This window comes from Furipterus horrens, unplaced genomic scaffold (genome assembly GCF_987537825.1).
Source record: "Furipterus horrens unplaced genomic scaffold, mFurHor1.1.pri manual_scaffold_1, whole genome shotgun sequence".
Taxonomy (NCBI): Eukaryota; Metazoa; Chordata; class Mammalia; order Chiroptera; family Furipteridae; genus Furipterus; species Furipterus horrens.
The window spans coordinates 10,017,875-10,043,062 of NW_028327171.1; the positions used below are offsets into that span (position 1 = coordinate 10,017,875).

The following is a 25,188-nucleotide window of genomic DNA, read 5'->3' on the forward strand; positions in this document are numbered from 1 at the left end:
TCAGAGTGATCTTGGGCTCACAGCAAGGGTCTGGAAGTGCTCCTGCTCTTTCCTTCTCTGCACAGTCTGTGAGGTCTGCGTCCCATGTGCCACTTGCTCTTACCTTCGTCCTTTTTTGTCCTAATTCTCCAAGATCATTTTCCTTCTGTACCTTTTAGGATTTCTCGTAGGGAGAGTCTGCTGCTAGCAGAGTTTCTCGGCTGCTGTTTGTTGGAAGCCATCTTTATTTGTCACCATTGCAAAAGAGACTTCTGTTGGGTCTAGTAGAATTCCAAGTTGGCAGCTTTTTCGCTCTGCACGGTTAGGATCTCACTGTCCCCTGCTGACCCCTCAGTTGTCCCTTCAGTTACCCAGGGTGAGGTCCTGTTGTTGTCAAAGTTGAAGTAGCAGTGATGACAGCTAACGAGCTTTGGAGGTCTTTACAGGCGGGACAGGTGAAAACTGCCCACTTCTGCAATTTCCTCTTTTGATTTTCTCATGTTGGTTATTCACATTCCATCCACCCCTTCACGGAGCCAGGATCCTTGGAGTCACCCAGGCCTGGTTTCATTTCTCTGCCTGGACTGCTAGCCACCACGTTCTGCCCATCACACCTCCCAGATATCTCTGATGCTGCCCGTCTCTGCCATCCCTCTGCCCTCAAATGTCTTCCCAGCCTCTGGTCTGAGCCCTCTGGCCGCCACAGCCATCAGAGCCGCCTTTCTGAGGTCAGACTGGGTTGTCTTTCTCACACCAGGTCTGTCCATAGTGCCTCCTGCCCAGAGGCCTTCTCCCCTCCCGCTCCCCTGGCATCTCAGACAAGGGGCAGCATCTCTCTACCTTCCTGTGTGCCCGGGCTCGGTGACTGGCCCCACTTGCATCCCCTCAATGGTGCCCTCTGGCTTCTATCCTTCTGCGGTGCGTACCCATTCTTAGGACTAATGACGCGCTTAACACAGAAGCCGCTATGAGAAATCAGGAAGCAGGCTTCCTTGTCTTAGCTTCCTTCAATCAATTGATTGTTTACCTGCTGTTCACTTGCCTTGAGCATATCAAGCCTTTGTATCTTGAAATAATTAGTGTCGCCAAACATCAGAGAATCTGCTCCGTTGAAATCTTTGTTTAACTGTACACTCATATAATAGATTTATGCAGCTACAAGGTAGAAAATGAGAGTACTTATTTTTTTTGGCAGAGTGAAGCCTTCATTTCTAATTAAATTATAATGATAAATATCACTTTAAAAGGAAACACAATTGCTTCATTTAATCAATATGATAATTACTGGCACAGTCAGTCCGTCCAGTGCTGAGTGATACATTTATTTCAGTACAACTAGTTCTGTACTTGCCTTAGTGTTAGGCGTGTGCCGTCTTACACAACCCCTGCTTTCACCAGCACGGTTATGGCATTTGAATTTCCTTGTGTCAGAAGATAGTCAGGTAGAAACCTATCGTAGGAGCCCCTCCAGCTTGACTAAGTTGGGGTCATGCTATTTTCAGGGGGGATGTCCTGAGCCTGGGAGCATTCAGCAGGAGAAGGCTCTGGAAAGGTGTGGGGCTGGGTCACCCACCTGAGTGTGTCCGCAGCTGGAGACCACAGAGCTGCCCAGCTGTTGGGGCTTTCTGTTTGTCCCACCCTACCTCCGTCTCCCCCTTTCCAGGTGGCTGCCCTTCCTGCTCTGCTCACCTGATGGATCCAGGCAAATTGAGAAGGAGGCAGGACCCTACCTCTCAGCCTGTTTGCTGACTTGCTTCCTGTCCCCAGATGCAGCTCCTGTGCTGCTTCCTCCTCAGTTTCTCTTTTGCAAGAAAGATAAAGCCTCCTCTGTCCTGACTTTTCTCATGCTCTTGTCACCTCTGTCCCTACGGAGTGTTAGCTCTCCTCTTGTCTACCGCAGGTGGCTGGCAGGTGGCCCTTGTCAGTTGTCATGTGGTTAATCATGTAGCAACTCCTTGGTCCCATCACTATTGGGATGGTTCTCGCAGAGCCCTGACACACGGCCCAGGGGAGCCCAAGCAGTCACAGCTGGGAGATGTGGCAGGGTCTTGAAACTGGTCAGTTCTCACCCATGAGGACCGGTAGTTGTGACAGGAGCCCCAGTGGCCTGGGGGGACGTCCTGCTGACTATACTGGTCTACACAGTGGGGGCTCCTACATACTCAGGAGCACCTTCTCTGCACTCCAGCCTCAGTCTCCAGTGACCACTCAGGGACCCTCTGGTTCCTGCTGTTGACGGCAGTGCACAGCTCTGCCCGGAGAACTTCCCTTCATTTGGGTGTCGGTTTGCTTATCAAAGAGAAAATATTAATATTACTTATAGAGCTTTTAGAAGTATAGCAGCATGTGGAAGCATTCTCTTTAGTAACTTGCTGGTTGAAACCTTTGTCAGAGGGAATGAGACGAAGACATCATTTCACAGCCCTGTGGTGCCTACGTGGGTGGCCGTGGCTCCTGAGCCCGGGCAGCAGCGGCCGGGAGAAGCCTGGGCCTGTGCGGTTCTGTCTGCACTCACGCACACGCTCTCCTCGCAGAAGGAAGCGCGCACAGGCCCGGCCCAAGGGCATGTTCCTTGGCCTGTGCTTGGTGCCTGTCGGTTCTCATGTGTTGGGAGCAGAAATGGGTTGTGGGTGTTCCCCCTGGGTTTGCCTGTCCTTGCAGGTGGGATTGATTATTGTGTATCAGCTTTAAAAAATAATCATAAGAATACATTAAAAATAACTTAAACTGGTATTTAGGAAGATTTTTAATTGAGTATTTATTATTAGAGTTCACATCTGATGGGGTGAAAAGCATCTAATACTGAGTTAAATTAATGTAAATAATTGAGTCTTTTTATTACACAGAGTGAAGTCTTTCAAGTTGGGCGTGGAGACCTTGAGAAGCAGCCGAAGAAACGCCCTGGCCGAGCCTATGTTCTAATGATCCCAGCCCTACACCCGCCCACAGAGGCCTGGCCCTCGGATTGGAGGAGACAGAGGAACTGAACAAATTCCAAGGTAGGCGAGGACCTGCAAACGTTGCCAGCATTTGCCTGATAGAAAATGAGTTCTGTTTGATGTAAACCCGTCTCGCCCTCTAAAGCGAGTTCCGTTGAGATGCTCGCAGCACAGGTTACTGTTGCTGTGGCCCCCTTTGCTGTCGCCCAGCCGTCACTGCGCCCCCTGCAGGCTGCTGCCCTCCCGCGGCTCTCGGGCAGGGCTGCCTCTGGCCTCGGGTCCCCGTGCAGGGTTGGTGCCCCCTTCCAGCCTTTTACCGTATGCCCTTTCCTTTGAGGGGATTAGAAAATTTCTCTAAGTACTTATTTTTGGTGACTATTATGTGATTCAGCATCTGCGTCTGAGAGAAGTTGAGACAGGTATTTGGGGGGTGAAGATGTGCCCACATCTGACCACTGACTGGGTTGAGTTTGTGCCTGGAAAGGCCCCGCTGGTCATTTCTGAGTCTGTAAATGTCAGGAATGCAGGGGGACCGGTTCCCAGGGAGGCCTGTGAAAGACGTTGGCTTGCTCCTCAGCTAATGCTCTTTCTCTGGCACCCAGGCAGTGAGATTGTGAGGGGGCACCTTTGAGGTTCTTTTGTCCGTGGCTTGGGCCGCAGGGTGGAGTTTATTTTCAGCCACAGATCTTCTTTTAGCCTGATCTGTCATATGGAATCAGCTTTTCTGTAACTCTATTCGTTGAACGCTGGAACCCCACAGCTGGCATGGGTCTGAAGGGAACGTTGTGCTCAGTGCTGCTGAGTGAAGTATGGTTGTGACCACCTACGGGTAACAGGCCTCAGCCATGACTGATTGTATTAGTTATATGGGAAGGCAAGTATTTTTGTACAGTATAAACATGCATGAGAGAAGTGAAGTGTTTATATTCTTTTGCACAAATAAATTATCCTTAAAGCCATAGGAAAAAATAATCAGGCCAAAGGGGATATCTGTGCACGTGCTGAGAAAGCAAAGGAGAGGGTTCAGTTATAAGATGTTACAGCCTTAGCGGTCACATCTCCTACTGGTTCCACACCAACAGTGGGGCAGCGGGGAGGACGGCAGGCGGAGGGCACTCTGTAGGGGGGTCAGCGCCAGGACCCCTGCGGTCCTGCCCTGGCCCCCTTGTATCTGCCCTGTGTGGGTGCAAGGTAAGGACCATGGAGCAGGTTTCACAGTCTCCTGGAGTGTTCTGTGTACATGGGGGCACCTCTCTTTCAAGTGTGTGGGCGCTGAACACCTTTTGCCCCGCTTGGTGCCTCTGCCCAAGCTGAGACGGAAGGAACGTCCCAGTTGAGCTACAGATGTACCGATTCAGGGAAAGTGATACGGGACAGTGCAGGTAGAGGGAGGCATGTCTGCCGAAGTGGGTTCAGAGCTTTGCAGTTTGCACTCTAGGAACTGCAGTTCGCAGAGCCTGTAGCACCTGTCAGGGAAGGTCCGTACTGCACCCTGGACCACTCTTTGCTTTATCTGACATGTGTGCTGAGCACCTGTGGGCAGGCACTGACCCAGGCCTCAGGACCAGGCAAACAGAACAGCTGGTGGGGCAGCTGTCACCACCAGGCAGTGTCACCCATGAGAAAGGCCAGCGGAAGGAGGGATAGGGGTTCTCCTAGGGGGTGGTATTGGAATGAGGACCCAGGAGGGGTCACCGAACCATGATGAGGCGCGGGGCCAGGCCTGTCTCCTCTTCTGCAGACCCCTTGGGCGGCGGCAGACGTAAAGGTGTGGCAGACTCATAGCCACCTGCTGGTGGCCACGGGCTGGGCAAGCCAGTCAAGAGGGAACAACAGAGAGCATAGAAACTCAATCGTCTTTACAGTGTTGAGTGCAGGTCATACATGTGTTGTTCTTAAGAGCCTGTGGGTAATTTTCTTCTAGAGTTTTGTGTCTGGTCATGACTAAAAATAAAATAATGGATGCAGAATCCTTCAGACTGATGTGTAAAAAACAAAGAGATTGGTTTGTGGACTCAGGAAAGTCTGGCATCCTCCTGCCCTTGCTTCTTTTCAGTTTCTCCAAAGGCTTCCTCGGCACAAGGGACCTGTGGAAACACAGTGGCGCCCTCTTGTGGGCAGTTCCTGTGTGATTGAGAGTTCTGGAAGGTGGCCCTGACCCCCTTCATCAACCCAGCCTAGCTGTGCCCCGAAGCCGTACTGCCGCTGGCCGCAGGCACACCTGCCTGGTTTTACAGCCACGGATGACCTGCAGACACAGGCGAGAGCTGTCGATGCGGCCTTGCCATCATGCCCTCGCATTGTGATAAGAGGTCCATGGGCCCCATTCTAGAAGCTGCTAAAGGAAGGGGCGGGGTCTCTGCTTCCACTGGCACGTCCCAGGCAGACTTGGTCTTTGGCCTCAGTGTGGACAGTCTGGTGATCTCAGGGCTGTGGTGTCTGCTGGTGGTGTGACAGCAGTGGGGAGACAGGTGACGTGCTCTGGAGGCAGGGGCGTGAACTTCATGGGGTGAGGTGGAACCCAGACTTGAAAGGTGAGCCTGTGTTGTCCAGGCGATTGAATAGGGAGATGAGCACAGGGCAGGAGGGGCAGCAGTAGCCCGGTGGGCCTAAGCGGGGCTGTGCCTGTGGTAGGGGGCGTGGAGGGGAGGGGCCTTGGGGATGCTCATGGGGGTGGGGGAGAGACAAGACCTGTGCTTTATTTTAGTTTTTATCAAAGTGATACCTTCAAAGTTAGACAAATCCCAAAATTTAGAAGGGCATTTGGTAAAATGCAGTGGTCCAGAGCCCTCAGCTCTGTAGAGGCAGCACTGATTTGTTTTAAAGGGTTGTGGCTATTTGTGTTTCTGGATTGGTCTGTGTTGGGACTGGCTACAGGAATCAGGCACAGCACAGGGGAGAGAAGAGGCACCGCTCACAGTGGTGTCTACTTAGCAGACAGGGCGGGAATGGCGTTCCAGCTGTCAGTGCCCCGCGCTCCTGTCCTCGTGTCCGACCTGCAGCGTGTGAACTCATGTGCAGCTGGGGCGTGTGCTGGAGAAAGTGCCACAGAACCATGGGCATGCTGTTTCTGAAAAGGTTCCTGGGAGCTATCATGTGACACTTCTGTTTTCATCCCAGTGGACTTACCTTTAGTCATGTGACCATGGCTGGTTGAAAGGTGACTGGAAATGTGGTGCTTTGCCTCACCAAAGAAGGGAGGAAAGGGTGTTGGTTTGCAGATGGCAGTCCCTGCTGTACTTCTCGTTTCTAAATAATGCACTTGCTTTTTTTTGATTTATAAGTTTTAGATATCATCTGTTGACTTGCAGTTCAGAGAGAGGGGGATTTAACTCACTGATACTTCTCCTGCCTTCTCATCTGCTCCTGTGTCAGGTAGGAGTGCTTTTTGCTAAAAGGAATGGAAAACATGATCTACAGAGCCTTTAAACAGCTGGGGATTTATTTACTTATTTCATTATGGGTAACGCAGAGGTAGATTTTTACAGGTGCTGGATTAGAGCACAGCCATGTTGGGAATCTGGGCCAGCGTCTCTGCCGTTCTCTTAACCTCACGGCTGCAGTGTTGCTGCCACAGCTCCAGGCATCACATCTGCATTCAAGGCAGGAAGAACTGGGAAGGAACAGGCAGTACAGCCCATGTTTGTCCTTTTTATTGGAGCATCCAAGAAGCTTCCAGCATATTTTTTACTTATATCTTATTGGCCAGAACTGTGTTGTGCATCCAGCTTTAGTCACAAAGGAGGATGATTACTGGGTCGGCTAGCCTGGATGGGCAGCCTTGTTCCTCTGCTGGTTAGCTCAGAACTGTGCGTGCTTACCTGTCCTTGTCCCCGGGTCCTCAGACATCTCCTGGCTCCCTACCCTGTTGGCTATGGAAGCACTTACGCTACGGTGCTTGTCACCTCCTCTCACTCTGCCCTGTTCAGCTTCTGTCAGGTTTGTTTTTCTGTTTCTTTTCACATTAGCAAAGTAGAAAACTTCATTTTGTTCTCTACCCACAGTTCAGTCAGTTTCAGATACACAAATGGCATTTGTGTTTTATATTACCATGATCAGTAAACGTTCATCACAGAACCAAGTGAATACATGTGTTCGCAGTTCCTCCTCCATGTCCCACACCAGGACTTCTCTGTGGGCAAAGGAAAACGTTAACATGATGTCCCTTTTAGCACCCTCTGATTGCCGAGGGTCGCCCACATTTGATTTTCGTTGCTGTTGGATCATGGCTTTGGTTTGGTTTTATCCTTTCCTGTCTCCTCACATTGCCTGGGCGGGAGGGCAGAGGGGGAGAGTGGCTGCAGACCTGGCTCTCCCCATGAGCACCCTGTCCTGGGCCAGCTGCCCAGTCTCCTCGTCTGTGCAGTGATGGTGACTACGGTGACAGTGAGCATTAATTGAGTTGACTGGTGTCAGCGAATATTAGTGCTAAGCCTCCATTTTCTCACTGAGAGAGGACCACATGCTCTTTACTTTTCTCCCATCTTTTACAGGTTTTTCGTTCTGCTTTTGGGATATACATTCATTCATTTTTCTTGAGATCTCTGTGTTGGTCTGTTTTATTTCAAGATGAGGCTATGGCTTTCTTATACAATTTTTTCTGGGTTTTTTTTTTTTTAAAGCTAGATTTATTGTGGTATAACTTACATACAGTAAAACTCACCCTTTTTAAGTGTATAGATAAGTGTATTCTGACACACGCATGTGTTAGCACAAGTCTCCTTCATCCCAGAGTGGCCTGCTTGCCCACACAGGTGTCCCGTTCCACGTCCAGGGTGGCCTGCCTGATGTCTATGCCCTGTGACACTGCGTTCGACAGAACACCCAGACCACGTGATGGGGACAGGCCAGTGCCCACAGCAGGCTCAGATGGGAGTGTCTTTGCATCACTTGAACAGACAGCTTCAGACAGCAGGTGGCAGTGTAGGATCACGTTAGGAGGATGAGGAGGCAGCTACTAAGAAAAAAAAGTCCATTTTCAGGGCATTAGTATGTTTTTCCATGTCTGCCCTCTGTGAGCTCAGATATCAGTTTTCTTCAGAAAATGTTTTGTTCACTGGCTTTATTTTAACCATTTTAAAGGACCCATGAGACAATATATGGAATGCTTGCAGCCGGTTTAGTTCAGTGAGTGATCTCATTTGTAAATGAAATTTTATCAAATTTCTAAATTTAATTATAATAAATTGAATCTGTGAGGGGCCTGACTGTATTATGAAATTAAAAGGAACAGTTCACGTATCTGTTTCAGTTTTTGTTTAAATTATTACTTTGACATGGGCTGGTAAGCACACAGTACGGTGTACAGCAGGTGTGCTGTAGAATCGCACACCTGGAACCTGTATAATTTTGTTAACCAGCGTCACTCAAAAAATTCAATGAAATGAAAAGGAAAATATTATTACTTTGCTTATATAGTTTACATGTAACATTTTAAAATAAGAAATAATTAAGATAAAAGGCAAAAAAAAAATAGCCTATACTGTCAAGTTATAAATGTGCAGGGACAGATTGCCGATTTTAATTAGTGTATAATGAGGTTGCCAATTTTAATTGTACAGTTTGTAAATTAACCAAAATTTGTATATGTGTATGCTTGGTCTTTGTTGCCAGTATAAAGCAAAGGAGTAATATAAATATTGAAGTTTTAATATCTGTCTTCCAGAAACCCTCCCCCTGCACCTGTCATCCTTGACTGGCCTTGTCCAACAAACCACATCCCCACTTTTGTCTCCTGCCCTTCCTCCCCGACCTGCTCTTCTCAGCCTGACTGAGCAGCAGGGTGGGGACAGGGTCCTAGACGGTTGGGTCTGGCTGAGCAGCTGCCAAGACCCATGATGCAAGCCAGGGGCTAAAGGTCTGCTCAGATTCCGCCCACAGGGTCCCGGGGTGCTGGCACTTGAGAGGGAAGGGAGGCGACCAAAGCGAGTGCGGGACCAGCCACAGACCCTCCTTTGCAGGACTGGCCCAGGGCAGTACCCCGCTCCCCCGGAGTCTGCGGGTGATTGTGCCCCATTCCCGCACCCCCAGGCTCTGGGCAGTCTGGGCACTAGAGGTCTGGGAATGGGGCGAAGCTCCAGGTTACACGGCTGTGGTTGGATCTGTAGAGGTGGGACACAGCGCCCCGGGACTCTGTACCCCTGGTGGAGGCGCTAACCTCCTCCTCGGGGCTGACGGGTGGCTCGTGGGAACCTGGCGGCAGTCACACTCTCCTTTCTTAGAACTCGGTCACAGCCCCCTGCTGCCCGCCAGCCGTACTTTACTCCCTCGGTCATGCTCTAGTTGAGACGCCCGTAGGAGTCTTCATTCATGCATTTTGGAGCTGTTGCTGAGGAAACTGCAGGCTCCCTCCGCATCCTTCCCCTCTCCTAACCTCCCAGTAGCGGCGTCCTTCCCAGCTCAGTCCTGGTCTCTCGTGGCTCTATCTGTGCCGTGACTCAGAATCTCAGCCCACTCCCCTCTGTGTAGGTGAGTCCCACACCTGACTCCCTGGCCCAGAGCTTCCCTGTGCTGCCCACACTCAGATCTGGCTCCACCGGCACCTTTTGGGGATTCAGACACCTCCAACCTCAAACGGCAAACCCCACTCCCGACTCCCTAGGCTGCTGGCAGTCTCTGGTTCAGCAGCCCCATCCTTCAGGCTCTCAGCCCCTAAGCCAGGGCCGCCATTCTTTCTCTCCCACCCCACACCTCAGCCCTCGGGGAAGTCGTTAGAATCCATCACTCGGGTTATCTCTCACCTTGTCCACTGCCTTCTGTGCCCTGAGCCACCAGCTCTGTCTGAACTGGGCTCCTAACAAGCCTCCCTGCGTCAGCCCTGTCCCCACAGCTGCTCCTCCCCAGAGACCCGAGGCCAGAAGCACCTGAAAACCCCTGGGCAGAGCGACCACCACGTCCTGGCATTGGCCCAGGACCTCCCCGCCTTCCCCTTTGCCCTTCTGGCCTCCTGGCTGTTCCTGGGGCTGCTGGGTGCTGCTCAGGGTCTTGGCCCTTCTGTTCTAAGAACACGCTTCCCGATGTCTCAGCTGCTGCCTCACTGCCTTCATCTTGGTTTCGTTACGACTTCCCTCAAAACGCAAAGCCCACTGCCTCCTGACCCCAGGCCTTCTCTCTGGCAGCACCGTCCCCTCAGACACACGTCCCAGGTCACTTAGTTGCTTAGACACACTGTTGATTATCCTTCGCATCCTCATTAGACGCAGGCTCCTGAAAAGAGACCTCGCTGCCCTTTTGCTCACCGACGCATCCCGCACACTCGGAGCCGGCTGGGCACGCTCAGGCGCTCACTCACTCACTGTTGGTGGGATGAATGAATGCATGCTTGCTATGCTTCTTACTAACAGATACTTCTGGGGTACTTTATTTTATTACTATTTTTTAATGCTCACTTGAGGATATGTTTATTGGTTTAGAAAGAGAGGAAGGCAGAGAGAGAAAGAGAGAGAAACATCAATGTAAAAGAGAAACATCGACGGGTTGACCCATACGCACCCTGACCGGGGATCAAACCCACAACCTAGGCACGTGCGCTGACCGGGGATTGAACCTGGAACCTTTTGGTGTACAGGACAACACTCCAACCAACTGAGCTACCAACCAGGGCTGGGGTACTTTAATATTAAGTTAAATGATGTTACAGTTTCCCGTGTGTTGATTATATGTAAATAATTAATGAATAACTGACTCATTTAGAGAGTTTAGAATTTTAATGGAATAAACTTCTTTTTTTCTTCTGGTAAGAGTGAAAAAATAGTTTTTAAGAATTTTATCCTAAATTAATATTCTAGGAACATTAAATTTTGGAGTCTTTACTCTGAGGACATAGATAAAAATAAAATTAATTAGATACCAGGATTGTCAGATGCTAAATGGCGTGTGGCTATTTATGACATTCTCCTAGAATTCAGTGGTTATTAACTTGCAAAGGCACGACAGCTGAAGTCGGAAATTGATGTACTTTTAAAGTGGGAAAAAAGAGCTTTAAAGTATTTTTTTCAATTATAAACTGTCAATTTAATGGTTATAGAAACCAGATCTGCTGCATTAAATCATTGCCGTTCTGCTGTGAGGTTCTTGACTCTCGTGAATGCAGGCATTCTATTTTTACGTTTCTCTGAAATAGTCCTAGAGGTAGAAGTGAGACTTGGAGAGGGAGAGACGGGCAAGATGATAGATGCGGAGGTAGGACATTAACTCCGGTGACTTTCTGTGGAATGACTGAAATGCATGTCTGCAGTCAGAGCGGGTGCTGCGGCAGGCCTGCCTCCAGGCCACGGTGCACAAGCGTGCCTCGCCCTGCTGCGGGATCGGAATTACTCTGATTTTCAAGAAAGCAAAAAATATGGCATTTATTATGTTTGGAAGATTTACTGTGCATTGGGTGGTGTCATTGGATGAGGAAGAAAAGAAATGATCGCTTTATGAGGTGAGAGCAAAGTATATGTAACTGGCATTTCTATCTAACTTATTAAGGGAGAGCAAATAGCAAGTAGGATGGCGCAGCATGATAGTCAGGGAACCGGCTCATCTCTGCGTATAGATGATTACATGCCCTTTAGTTAATGGGAACCTGAGTAGACTTGGTATCATCCGACCGAGCAAATCTTGAGACTGTTCTGCGGTCTCGTTTGTACCCTGGGAACTAACTGTAGCTCTCATAGAGGTGACTGAGGGACACTGGGGAGAGGCCAAAGCCACTGAAAAAAGACTGCATCACTTACATGCGCTGCAGGAGGGGCCCGCCACTCCACGCGGGGAGCACCAGGTTTGGTCAGAGGCAGAAAGGAGTGAAGGGAAGGCCTAGATCAGAGGCCTTATTGGGAAAGGCAGGGCAGGGTAAAAGCTGAGGATTGGCCAGGTTGAATAATTCTGGTGGGCTTTGAGCTATAAAGGTGGTCCCTGGGTGCTTGGTACCTGGCCCAGGTCGATTTAGGGCAGGGGAAACGTTGACTTGGTGTATGAGAGATAAGGAGAAGGACCCACTCCTGGCTGAGCTCTCTGCTGTCCCTAAGAATGGCTACCCCTGGGAGGAGCACTCTCTCCAGCTCTGCAAGGGCCCCACATGGCAGAGCACCAAGAAAAAGGAAAGGTAGTTAATATTAGCTGCCTATGATGAGTGGATGCCAAATGGACAAATAAAGACTCTAAGAAGGCACAGTTGGAACAACTGCCTATACTGATGACATGGGACACGTGGCCCAAGACAGACACACAGATGGCAGGATGGCCTAGCGGAGGGTCTCCTATCAAAGACTTGCCATTGTGTCACCCCCAGGTTAATTTTTATTGACAACATCTCTCTTGTGAAGTGTATTTTCACTTCAAGCAGCATCTTATTTGATAGATTCCTGAGAAGCTACGTGCAATCAGGTTTTGCTGGTCACGTCACGAGCCTGCAGGTGCGCTGGCGCAGTGGGAGCCCTTGAGTTGGTCCAGGCAGCGAGCGTTGCTACTCCTTGACTTACCAGGTTTATGTACACTTTGCAAATTTTTCTTTGTTTATACTGGTTATAAATTGTGATGTGCCTTGAGGTCAAATGTTTTGTCCCCTTTAGGTCAGGGTTATGAAGGAGATGGAGAAATGATAATCTTCTCATTTCAAGGAAGCGGATAGGAAAGCTGTGACGTCACCACAGTAACTTGGTCTCGGCTGGTGGTGGCCTCACCCAGGGCCGTCCCTGTGGGGCCAGAGGTACAGAGAGCACAGCCAGCCCCTGGGAGTGGCCTGGCCCCTTTTCCACCTCTTCCCAAGTTGGGGGTAAACTAGAGACCAAACCCAAACGAAACTCAAATGCAGAGACCATAGAGGTTTATTTTTTCAAGAATGTGTCTCCAGCAGCTGGGGAATGTTCCTGATTTTTCTCTGACTTCTTTAAGCATTATTTCCCCAGAGTAATTTCATCATATAGAGTCTGGATTCCAGACAGCTTTTCAACATCTACCCTTTTCTAAAATCCATGTTTGTTTTGCTCTGGACTGTACAGGACTCTGGCGGTATTAAACTCTTTCTCCTGGAGAAGAGCTCTCTAGAAGTTCTGGCTCTGTTCCTCAGATTGTTTCTTCCTTGGTTCGGTCCCCATTAGGAGACCCCTGGGACCAGTCCCGGTGGCTGCGTGCTGCAGCCTGTGTGTCCTCAGAGGCTGAAGACCCTGACTTCGCAGGCTCTTCTCAGCGAGCCAGCTAACCGCTGCGGAATTTAGCTCCCGGCTCACCCTCTGTCTCCAGCCTGGTTAGGCACAATGCGTGGCCACGTTCATGGTTAAGTACATGACTTGCTTTGATGCATGGCAAGGGAATGAGTAATAAAGAAACCCATGGAAATCCCCAAACACAGTTTTTAAATGCAATAAGTAACTGTATTTTTAAATAGATTTTCTTGTTTTTTATTTGAAATAATTGCAGAACATTTATGTTTTCCTCTTTGATAGTCTCCTTTGTGGTTCCTTGATTCGAATTCCTGTGGTTGCCTTTGAATTCCTCTGTTGGGGATGTAACGGGCATCCGAACTCTGAGAGTCCAAACCCCCAGGTTCCCGAGTGGCAGCCTGCAGGAGTGCCAGCCCAGCCATGCGGCTGGTAAGGGTTTTGTCCATGGCGGCTGGTAGCACGAAGGTGTGAAGCATGCTGTTCAGACCGCAGAAGAAAGGCGTTATTTAATGTTGTTCAAGTGCTGCTTTTACCAAAATGGGGCGTCGTGGATACTCAGGCTCAGCCTTTGGGGGCACAGTGAAAGCCCAGCGGCAGCTGCCCCCCTGGCATTGGGCCTGCACTCACCACTGCGCCTGCTGTCCCAGCGCTGTATGCCCGCTGCCCTCCTTTTCTTTGTCCTGCCCCCAGGGCCCTCACCATGTCCTGTAGGAGCCTGGCTCAGGGCTCTGCTCTGCCCCCCCGCCTTCTCCTCCCCCCAGGGTGGCGGAGGGCTCTGCTGCTCAGTACTGACCACCTGGGGGCTTCATGGGGTGGCCTGCAGGCTCACAGCACAGGTCTGTCCCCGCGCCACCCCTGAGCCCAGGTCACAAGCTAAGGTGCTGCAACAAAGAAAGTGTTTTTTGCTTCCTGAAGGGATCCATCTGGACACAGTGGCAGCCTTTGCCAGAAGCTTGTCTCCCCTCTCAACCCTAAGGCCACGCCAGCCTTGTTGAATTTGTAAGCAATAGAAACATATGGCCACAAAGTCTAAAATACTTATCTAGCCCCTGATCCAAAGGATTAAAAATGGAAATATGTAATTAAACTTAAAGAATACAAACTTTGAACATACATCTGTTAAAATGTGAATTTAAGTAAATAACAAAGCAAAACGTTATACTAATTTTTTTATATTTTTATATAATAGTTTTCCAGAATTAAGTATTAAAAGTTAGTTGGTACTAACTACAAATTATAGTTAGTATCAAATGTTGAAATCACAATTAGTTAAAGGGAGCTGAATTTTTTATTTAACACTGAAAATTTAGTTAAATCATAATAATTTTATTTAAAAAATCAAATGGTGATTCTGGCGTCCGGCACCCATCTGGTTCCGGCTTTCGCAGAGTGTGTCCGGACACCACCTGTACTCATGGAGGGGGGATAGGAATTGCTTACCGTGGTGCCACGTGCTGTGGGGAAGCTGTTAGTTCACGTGTTCCTTTAGAAAAATAAACTGGGCATTGCAGAAAGAGGAACTCCGCTATCCAGGACACGCTTGCTTCAAGTTGAGGGAAGTGCCTCAGTGCTTCTTCCACTCCCATCCTGCCCATGATCTGACTCCTCCCAAGACAACCCACAGTCTCTGGGCTTTTGGATGTCCTTGTCTTTTCTCCAAGCACACGGGGCCCGTATGTGAGAGGGCATCTCCCGGGGAACTCTCTGGACCAGAGGATGTGAGGACTGTGGGCTGTGCTGTACCGAAGGGCAGGAGCCAGAGTTACAGGCACCACGTGTGTGAGGTGTGTGCACGTGTGTGTGTACATGTGCGCATGTTCATAATTGTGTGCGCGTGTTCATCAGTGTGTGTGCACGTGTTCATAAGTGCATGCGTGTGGCATGTGGGCCCTGCTGCTGGGCTGGCCCCACTAGCTGTGCCGCCCTCCCCCAGGCTCGGTAGCCAATAGAGAGGGGTCCGGGTCTGCGTCCCCCTCAGGAGCTGCGCCTGTGGTGGGGAGCTGTGTCCTGTTCTGCTGCGAAGGGGCCGGCAGCGGGGCCAGCATCTGGGAACAAAGGCAGGAGGAAGCGACCCAGGGGCACGGTGGGCAGGTGGACACAGGTCCGTGTGGGTCCTCGGCGATGCCTCTGGACACTGGCTGGCCTCTGTGCTGGGGTGGGTGTGGCAGCGGTGGCTGCTGCAGGTTGTTCTGTGAACTGTGCCCTCTTACTGACACTTTCACATCATTATTTCCGGGACCCTGTCTCTTGTAAAGGTGACAGAGGCTTTTTACTTAGACGGGACCTGGGAGATTCCTATTTCCCAGGAAAGCATCCCCAGCACATCTTTCCTCCCTACTCACGGTGTTGTGCCCGTGACAGCCCTGAAGGGTTAACTATCACATGTCACTGTGGGTGGTGTGCTGGAAGTCGCTGTGGTGCCGGGCGAGAGCCCTGATTCCCCAGCTTGATGAATGAGCCTGGGCTGAGGAGGAGCGGCCCCTCGTGCTGGCAGGGGGCTGGCCATTGTCGCTTCAGCAGCGCTGCGGAAGCGAGTCACAGTGAGAGGGGCACAGAATGAGGCTGGGGCCGGTGGCTGGCGCGGGCTCGGCTGGATGGCCTCGCTCCTCCCTGGGGCTTTCTCCATGGGGACCTTCTTCAGCATCGTGGGACGTCGGTATAAAAGGAGGCGCAAGAAACGCTCCGAGAGGAGAGGTGATGCATTCACTTTTATTCTCAGGTCTGAAGTGTTGGACTCAGAGTGCATGTAGGCATGTCTTTGTGGGGTTGCCGCTTTGTGGATTAATGTCGCTGCCAGCTACCTTCATAGCTTCCCTTTTAAAGTGCTTCTCTTCTGTTGGCATTTTGTAGAATTTCAGACAGGGGCTGGCTTTCAGGGATAGATTTTAAAAGATGCCTATAAACATGTGCAGAGATCATTTTAGTTCAAAGTTTAAAGTATATTTTAGAAAGGTACTTCTGAAATCATAGGAGTTTGTAGCTTTGCTTTGTAACGGTTTACCCTTAGCTGTTCATTAATGACTGTTCTAACATTAAAAATACTTTTCCTGCTGAAGAAAATAAGACTGTGGCAACCATCGTTAAAATGTTTTCCTTCTGAAAACATGGACAGCAAATTCTTTACATGCAGCACTGCGGGTCATTTCAGTCTTTAATTCAACTTGATGTTTTAAGACATCAAAATCTATTATTTTTTTCTTATCACTGGACTCAAAAGTTGTCCACGACTACAGAAATGACAAACTACTGGCTTTGAGGGTGAAGTGTTGCTTTAGAGGTGTTTTGAGTTTGCCGTCTTTGGATAAAATGCATTAACTCATAGAAACTGTCTTGGGGCGGAGATTCACTGAGGGGGACAGCAGGTGTGCAGTAAGGGAGCCTCTTTTCCTGAGGAGTCACCTTATACACCACCTGATAGGACTAGACAAGTCTTTCACCAAGACAGCATCCTTTTGGTATTCTGTGGCCGGAGACAGTCCTCCCCAGGAAGGAAAATGAGCCACAATTTTTAATGTGGCTTCCTAAAAAGAAAGCAGTTTCAGAGTCAGCAAGCTTTGGAAAATAGCATCTTGCTAAATATAATGAAAAGGATGGTGCCAAGTGGGACCTGTGTCGGGGCATGGTGACAGCATCATGACCATAGACCTTCATGAGTACCATGCTCACCTCGGGTCCAGGACAAAAGGCACTGTCCAGAGGGGGGGCGTGGGTGTTTGGGGCCCAGTCACCCAGAGTCTTCTGTGTGACTTTCTGTGTGACTTTCACAGCCCCTCTGGGGTCCTCTCAACTCTCGTCTCAGGTCACAGCACTGATGTGTTTTGTTTCCTCGGTTAAGCATTCAAAGCAAGACGTCATTAAGACAAGCAACAGAAGCGTTAGACAAGGGCAGAAGCCACACTGCAAGAAGTTTTGATCAAGTACCCTAAATTTAGAGTGGCTACCTTTTCTTTTTCACTTGGCCCCTCATCATTGAACATTTAAGTTGGAGAAAACATTGAGAAATACAAGAAAAATTCTGTCATCATTCTTTTGGAACTTACTGTAGTTCAAATGGTTTGCGCTGGTCCCACTCTATACAGACTCAAAGTGTCTTCTTCACGCGTTTCTAGAACAGTGATTTTCAACTGGTGAGCCACAGGAATGTTTAAAACAGGCAATATCTGACTATTTGGCCAGGGGCCCTGACCTCTTTTCCCTGAGGTTGTCAAATAAAACACTAAGAGCTAGCATAACAATAGCCGGCCAGTGTGAATGAGTCAAAACTGTACCTATGTTTTTGGGCAGATAGGCAAAAAATATATTTTTGGGTGTGCTGGCAAATTTTAGTAATGAAAATTGCTGCTTCAGTAAGTAAACCTTTCCAAATATATTACATTTCTGTTAAATCTTGATAAATTGAGTGTTACAAGATATAGCAAGTAAGCCCATGTATTAAATGTCATGTTCACTGGACATTCTTGTGTGTATATAAGTTCACTACGACTATTATTAAATATTACTTTGTTATATGTTAGTACCTGTTCTTATCTATATGTGCTGATAAAAATGCCTTTAAATTTTGATAAAAATGATAAAAATTTATTAAGACTGGCTATCCTGTTTATACCAGCTTGGCAAAGTTTTACAAGGTATGAAATGTAGTCTTCTAATTGTATAATTTTAAGGTGCTCCAAATTGTGTGTTTTGAGCTTTTCTAAGACTGGTATGGTGTGAGCCTTTTCATATTTTATTATTTGCTGAGGACAGGGTAGCAGCAGGTTACTGTCAGCTTTGGTAGCAGGACATTTTTGATGAGTTTCATTGCTCCTGAGTTACCCATGCAGTCACTCCCTTCCCCGGAGCAGGCAGTTGGCTGTTGACTGTACGTGAGACTCAGATGGATCAGCTGAATCATCAGAAAATTACGGTTGAAAGAGAATAATGTACAAGCCAAGTATTGGCCAGGCCCTCCCTGCTACCCTGGCAGATATACTGCCGGCCAAGGCCTGAGGTGGGCCTGGAGTGGGCCAGGTCACACTGCCAGGGATGGTCAGACCCCACACAGCCGCCTTCCCTGGTCCAACCCATGCAGGTGGCTGCTGCTCCCCTCTGCCCAGGGCACTGTTGCGGTCAAAGGCTTGGAGGGGGGTGGGGTGGATGAAATGCAAAGGCAACCCCCACCCCACCGGTGTTGTATGACTAAGGTCCTGTATTTTTACAATAAGGGCTTTCTCATCGAGTACTTTGTCCCAAGTGTCATAACGCCCTTACCTGTGCCCAGTCATTCTGCATACCTTGTGAGGACCACTGTCATGTGGGCACCACCTCTGAACTGGGCTGCAGTCTGAGGCTGGGATCCCCCAGTTTCCAGGATGGGAAGAGAATGTGGTGGGGGGACCCTTTGTAGAAATGGAGACCCAGGAGGTGTGCTACCCCAAGAGCTGCTGGAGGATGGGCACTGAAGGTGTGCTGTCTGTCCTTCACAGAGGACGCTGTTGTGGGGGAGAGGCGCAGGCAGCACCGAGGGAGCAGGCGGCTGCCATGCCTGCTTTCTCCCTGGCTTCGCCTTGCTGAGAGACTGCCTCTTGGTGAGCTGCAGAGCATGGCTGTGTGCTGGAGGTGCAGGATCGGATGTCATCCATTTCCCCACTCAACCATCTACCTGTCTAGCCGTCCACTCGTCATCCATCCCTCTGTTCACCCGTGTAGCCAGCCATTGATCCCTCGATCCATCCGCCCACCCATCCGTTTCCTACCCATTCATTTATTCATCCACCCACCCACTTCTGTCCCCCCATTCGTCTGTCTACCCCTCCAGCATTCGACCGTCCACCCGTTCATCCAAAAGTACCCCTTGGAGCTTTCTGTGTGCCGGCACCAGGAATTTGCCATGCACAGAACAGCTGTGGTGATGGGATCACTGTGGCAAAGGGAGAGCCCCAGCTTCCAGACTTGGGATTTGCTTTGGAATGGGCCCCCTGCGGTACCATTAGGGGGAAGAGAGGGTGGATTTGTGTGAGGTGTTGCTCCTGTACTATGTACATCAGGAAGGAAGGGATCTTCCTCAGACTCTGGCAGGAACGGAAGACACCGTGTCTGTTAGGAAAGGGGTACAAGTCAGGAAAGTTGGTGGGCTCCCCCTGCAAATCCCGCCTGTAAACAACGGGTTATAGATGGAAGACCCAGGTTTGGGGTGCGGTTCATTGCATTTGGGCTTCACATCACAAGCAAGGATCCTGCTTCCTGGGACAAGCTCCTTCAGCTAGAGGATGTGTTCCAGGAGGAGGAAGTTGAAATTATAAGCAAATCCGTGTCTGGTTGTAAAGGTTGGTATTGCCCAAGCCTGCTGTGCTGGGGCAGGCAGTGCAGCAAGAGGAAAGAGAGAGCATGTGCACATGTGTGGGTTTGTATGTGAGCACAGAGACACACATGCACACGCATGAGGAGGGTGGAGGGGATGGGACAAGACAGGCAATGACTGAGTACTACCAAGTCCAGAGCTCTGACACAGCAGGCTCTTGTGATCCCTCCAGGACCCAGGTCTTTTGCTCTGGAGTACCCTGTGGTCGCCCACCCCCACCCAGTGGTAGGAAGGCGAGAGAATACCAAGAAGCTCTGACCAGGCCTGGAGGCAGTGCCCACACCAGCAGGACCACCACGCCTCCCGTGGGAGACAAAACCTCCATCACTGCAAAACCTGTGACTGCTGTCACTCTGACAGCTGCCCCCTTTCTTTACTTACTAGCCAGTGAGGAAAAGCTTTACAAAGGAAGCTTATTAAAGCCCATTTGCATTTTTTAAGGAATTTTGTTCATATTCGTCTACCATTTTTTTAAGTTGGACATTTATCTTTCTGTTGTTGACTGTAGTCGGCTGTTGGAAGGTTGACTAAAGAAACAAGACTCAGCCCCTGGCTGCTGTGGCTCTGGATTGAGCGTCGGCCTGCGAACCAAGTATTGCTGGTTCGATTCCCAGTCAGGGGCACATGACTAGGTTGCATGTCAAGTCCCCAGTTCGGGGTGCGAGTGAGAGGCAACCACACAGTGATGTTTCTCTCCCTCTCTTCCTCCTTTCCCCTCTCTCTAAAAAGAAATAAACAAACAAACAAATAAATAAATAATTAAAAAAAAAAAAAAGAAACAAGACTCATTCAGATAGACTGGGAACAAGGAGGTCACCGGGTGCCGGGGGTCAGGCTCGTCTAAAAGGTGCTACCATCTGACAAGGGGGTATCCAGTGCCCCTAAGACGTGGAGGGGGACCCATGGTCCCTTACCCAGTGGACCGGGGTCAGAGTTGACCAAAGACGTCGTCCTGGACAGGGAGGCTCTCTTCCACTTTGAGACCTGCATCGTTTCCACGGGTTCACGGGAGCAGAGCGAGGAGGCTGGAGTGAAGGACGAGGGCTCAGGCACAAGGCCCAGTTCTGTTGGTTGCTTTAACCCAAAGAAGTTGCTTTCTGTATTTTCACTCTCTGTTTCTGCATCAGTCTGTTCATTGTTTTATCCAAATCCGTGCTGCCTACAGCATATTCAGACTCTAGCTCCATTGCCTCGTGTGTGTGTGTGTCAGTGTGTGTGTCTGTGTGTGTGGGATATGCTGATCACGCTTCACGAACATTCCCAGTAGCTCAGTTCTGTTCAGTTATCTCAGTGCTCAGTGTAGTTCATTAAATATATGCAGAAGATTCTAGACTTTATGAGTCTAGAATCTCATTTACTCAACATCTTCCTGGATGTGACTCATAATATTATGGGCTTTTATTATAAGTAAGGTAGACTTTGGTTTGCTGCCTACTCATTTGGTTCCAGTAGATGTTCTTCCTGGAGAGAATGTGCTCAGTTCCGTCTTCCTTCCTTTTGTATTTATTTCCACAGACGGAACTCAGGTTCACCATCCCTTCTTCCTGTGGTCATTGTGGTGTTAAATACAGAACCCCCCAGTCATGTGCGCCGGGAAGAGTAACAGCCAGAGAACAAGTTGAAACATGACTTTGAGAATGTAGGTCTTTAAGAATTATTTTAATTCTCCTGAGATTATAAATACCAAGGTTTCTAATATCTGCTGTGGGACTTCGGCTGCAAACCACTTGGCAGGATGAGTTAGCCTGCATCTGTTCCCTGGGGCCACACCCTCCAGTGTGTCAGTCAGTATCAGTTCTTTGTCCTATCAACCGAGCCTGGAGCTTTGATTTCTCAAGAACAGCCACACATGACGGGGGACATCGAGAAGCGTGTGGCTCTGTCTGCGTTGGCCCTGCTCTCTGCTATAGTCATGATGACAGCTGATGCTCAGGAATGCTTGCTGTATGCAGGTTCTAAGCCTACCCCCATGACCCCACCCCCACCCCCGCAGCCCAGCAGACCCACCCACCTCTGAGCCGTGAGTGCTGCTAGTGAAGGCACAGCCCAGAGCCCTTGAGAACCGTGCCCAGTGCCACAGAGCTGGGAACTGAAACAGGCTCAGCCAGGACTATTACCCCGGCCCCACCTGCCATCCTGACAAGAGCTGTCCTGTGGGCCACAGGCAGGTTCCAGCAAGGTATTCTCCACCCATGGGAAAAGATAGTAGTTATAGCTGCTGGGGAGACATTTCTTAATCAGCAGATTAACTTTTACAAATACCATATTGGTTATTCTGGGTCTTTGCCTCTCCATATGTGCTTTAGAATCTGCTATTTAATAGCCACACACTAACTAGCTGGGATTTTGATTGAGATTGCACTGAATCTAGAGATCAGGTTGGGGAGAACTGACATCTTGACAATATTGAGGCTTCCTATCCATGAATATGGACTGTCTCTACATTTATTTAGTTCTTTGATTTATTTCATCAGAGTTTCATAGTCTTCTTCACATAGATCTTGTCTATATTTTATTTGGTTTATATCTAAGTATTTAATTTTGGGGGTGCTAATATAAGCAGTCTGGTGTTTTTCTTTCAAATTCCACTTGTTTATTGCTCTTATATAGGAAAGCAATTGACTTTTTTATATTAACCTTATAATCTGCAATCTTGCTATAATGCTTATTAGTTCCAGAAGTTTCTTCTTGATAGTTATGCTTATATTACTCATCCTGTGTTGCATTTCACTAGAAGAAACATATTTGCTAAAAGCAATACATGAACCTTATTTGCTATGTATAGTCTGCTCTATCTTGTTCCATGTGCACAAAATCTCTATGGGTAAATGAACTGAACATCCATTACTTAGATGGTTTTCTCAAAAAGAAATTATTTCATTGTAAAATATAGTAAATTGATAGCTGTGAACACTTTAGTGATGTTTTGTTTAGATAATATTGAATTTGGTTATTTTCCTTCAAATAATGTAAGGATTTTTATACTTCCGTTGCCTTTGCTAAATAATCACATCATCACTCATTTTTTTTCTACAGCTACAGAGTTAATCTAGCCTTTAGCATGTTGCTTGATTTACACTGAAGAATCAACAGGAATTATCCCCATTTAACACTTCTCTTTTTAAAAACTTGCAGTGTTGGCTATTAAAAATAAAACTTGTAGCAATCATAAAAATATGTAAAATGTTTCTCCAAACCTCTTTTAGAGACTAAAATGGAATAAATCCAGTAATAATTACTAGTAATTTTAATCAGTGTTACTGTTTGTCTTAAACATTTTTTAATGTACAAATTTTTAGTGAATTCCTAAAGATAGTGCTTTTCACCAGCACAGTAGAGAATGTTCAAGTTCTGATGCATCTTTAATATAGATAAGTCATGTTCTTAATATTTTATTCCAGAATATCTTTTTTTTGGAAGGGAGGAGAGAGAAGGGTGGGACCGGGAGGAGCTCCCCTTTCATAGGCCTAAGGAATACTGTCAGAAGTCAGGGGAACGTGGTATTTGCGTAAATTTTCATACTTTGCTTTACAACATAAGCACCTACAAAGGTATAAAGAATAACACAACAGATAACATTTACCCACCACCCACTTAAAGAAAAAGAAATCATGGCCAGTGAATCCTGTTACTTGAGTGACACTCATGAGTGATACTGTGGACCAGCCTTGTCCTCTTTGTGGTCCCACGTACCCAGTCCGGTTCATTGCAAGTGCCTTCTGATGTCACTGACTTGGGGTGCCACCTTCAACCGAACAGTGGGATTCCGAACATGCTCTGTTCCAGGCTGGGCCTTTGTGTCTTCAGTCCGCAAGCCCGAGCACTGTCTCAGGTGTCAGGGCGCTGTTGGCTCTGCTCAGGGGTGGGCCCCACTTCATCGCTCCTGTAATCCAGCATTTTTCCCAAAGAGTCAAACCTGTCTGGTCTTCCACCTAAACCTTAGCATCAGCTTGTTTAGTTCCAATAAAAAAAGAAAAGTTGGAATTGTAACTGGAACCAAGTTAAACATCAATCTCAGGTCTTTTGATGCCAGGTTTAATGTTTGTTTGTTTTTTTCCACACTTGGCTGCCTCCCAAGTTTAGCTTAAGCTTACTTCTTCCTGCTTTAGGAGCATCCTGAAAAGTGAAGAAATTGTTTGAAATATTGCTACCAAATACAGTATCCCCTCACTTATCGTGGGTATTACGTTTTTGACCCCCCCGCGATAGGTGAAAATCCTTGAAGTAGGAACCTTACATTTATTTTAGTATTTATATATATTTTAAGGCTTTATAAACCCTTCCCACACACTTATAAAACGTTCCCAGTCCCTTAGTAACCCTTCCCACTCCCTTATTAACCTTTTCCACACTTTTATAAACACTACTTATGTTCTTAAACATATTCTACACTCTTAAACCTACGTAACTTTAACAACATACGTATACTGTACCGCAAAATCCCGCGATACAGTGAAAAATCCGTGATAAATAATTAAATGTAATATTTTTTAAAATCCTGCGACACAGTGAGGCCGCAATAAGTGAACCACGATATAGAGAGGGACTACTGAAAAGCTTTTCTTTAATTGGTCACTCGTAGAATTTTGTTCATGTGGGATTTTTGATGGGGTTTTAATTCTTATGTGTTTATAGTTCAGACAGTAAGAGGTGCTTTCAGGGTGAAAGAAAAATTGTTCTGTGAAATGCTCTAAAGTGCTTTCATTTGCTGCTTTGCTTTGTTTTATAACCTTTGGTACAAGAGTTGGCATTTGTTGGAAGGGAAAATGTTGGCTCCTGCTCAGCAAGGGTTTTCTGGCTGCCATTCTCAGAGGGCATGACCCACCCACCGCTGGGCACAGCCTGATCGTTTCCCACTGTGAGACATTTCCATGTCCTTTGTAAGAATTTTAATATGTAAGAGCAGAGAAACAAGGCACTGTACAAATTAGGTGAGCTCTGTTAGGGCCGGGCCCCGCCCGTGGCTCAGACTCACCATCATGGTTGTTGGCAGTGTGTTCTTCCTCGTCCTGGACATCCAGGCAAGCCAGCCTGCTCAGCGCACCCTCACTGGTGAGCTGCGGCATATGTGTGCCTCCTGCCTTCTTCTGATTAAACTGTTTATTTGGAGATCATGTCAATTCACACATGTAGCTGTAAGAAATAATACAAAGAGAACCATGTTTACACAGTGTACTGTCACAGTCAGGATGCTGACCCGGATACAGTCAGGATCCAGAACATTCCATCGTTACCCGATGGCTTCTATGTGCTTTATAGACACACCTTCACCCCCCCAATACTGGGCAGCCACTGATCTGTTCTCCATTTTTGGTTATCTCATCTCAAGAATGTTATGTAAATGGAGCATGCAGAAAGTAACTTTGGGATCGGCTTTTTTCCCTCCACCGAATTCTCTGGAGATTCGCCCAACTGGCTGCAAGTATCGTAGTTCAGTCGGTTTTTTTTGTTTTTGTTTTTGTTTTTTTTGCCGCGTAGTCTTCCTCGGTGTGGATGTGCCACAGTGCGTTTGGCCATTCGCCTGTTGAAGGGCACCTGGGTTGTTTCCAGTTTGGGGAGATTATGAATGAAGTTGCTGTAAACATTTGTGTGTGTTTTTTATGTGAACTCGTTTTCATTTCTCTGGGATACATGCCCGTGTTTGGGTTTTATGAAACTCCCAAACTGTTTTCAGAGAGGCCACACCATTTTACATCCCCCCCAGCAGCGCGGGAGAGACCAGTTTCTCTGCATCCTTGCCAGCATTTGGGGTTATCACAGTTTTTATTTTGTCCATTCTCATAGG

The 25,188-nt window shown here is 48.1% G+C and overlaps 1 protein-coding gene across 6 annotated transcripts in view; it reads left to right on the plus strand.

Moving 5' to 3' along the window:
• ADARB1 (adenosine deaminase RNA specific B1) overlaps positions 1 to 25,188 on the plus strand; it is a 108,943-nt gene that overhangs the window by 43,253 nt on the left and 40,502 nt on the right. For all 6 annotated transcript variants that reach the window (XM_090272172.1, XM_090272169.1, XM_090272173.1 and 3 more), the window contains exon 2: positions 2,826 to 2,978. The gene's annotated coding sequence lies outside the window, so the exon portion shown is untranslated. The remainder of the gene's footprint in view (positions 1 to 2,825; positions 2,979 to 25,188) is intronic.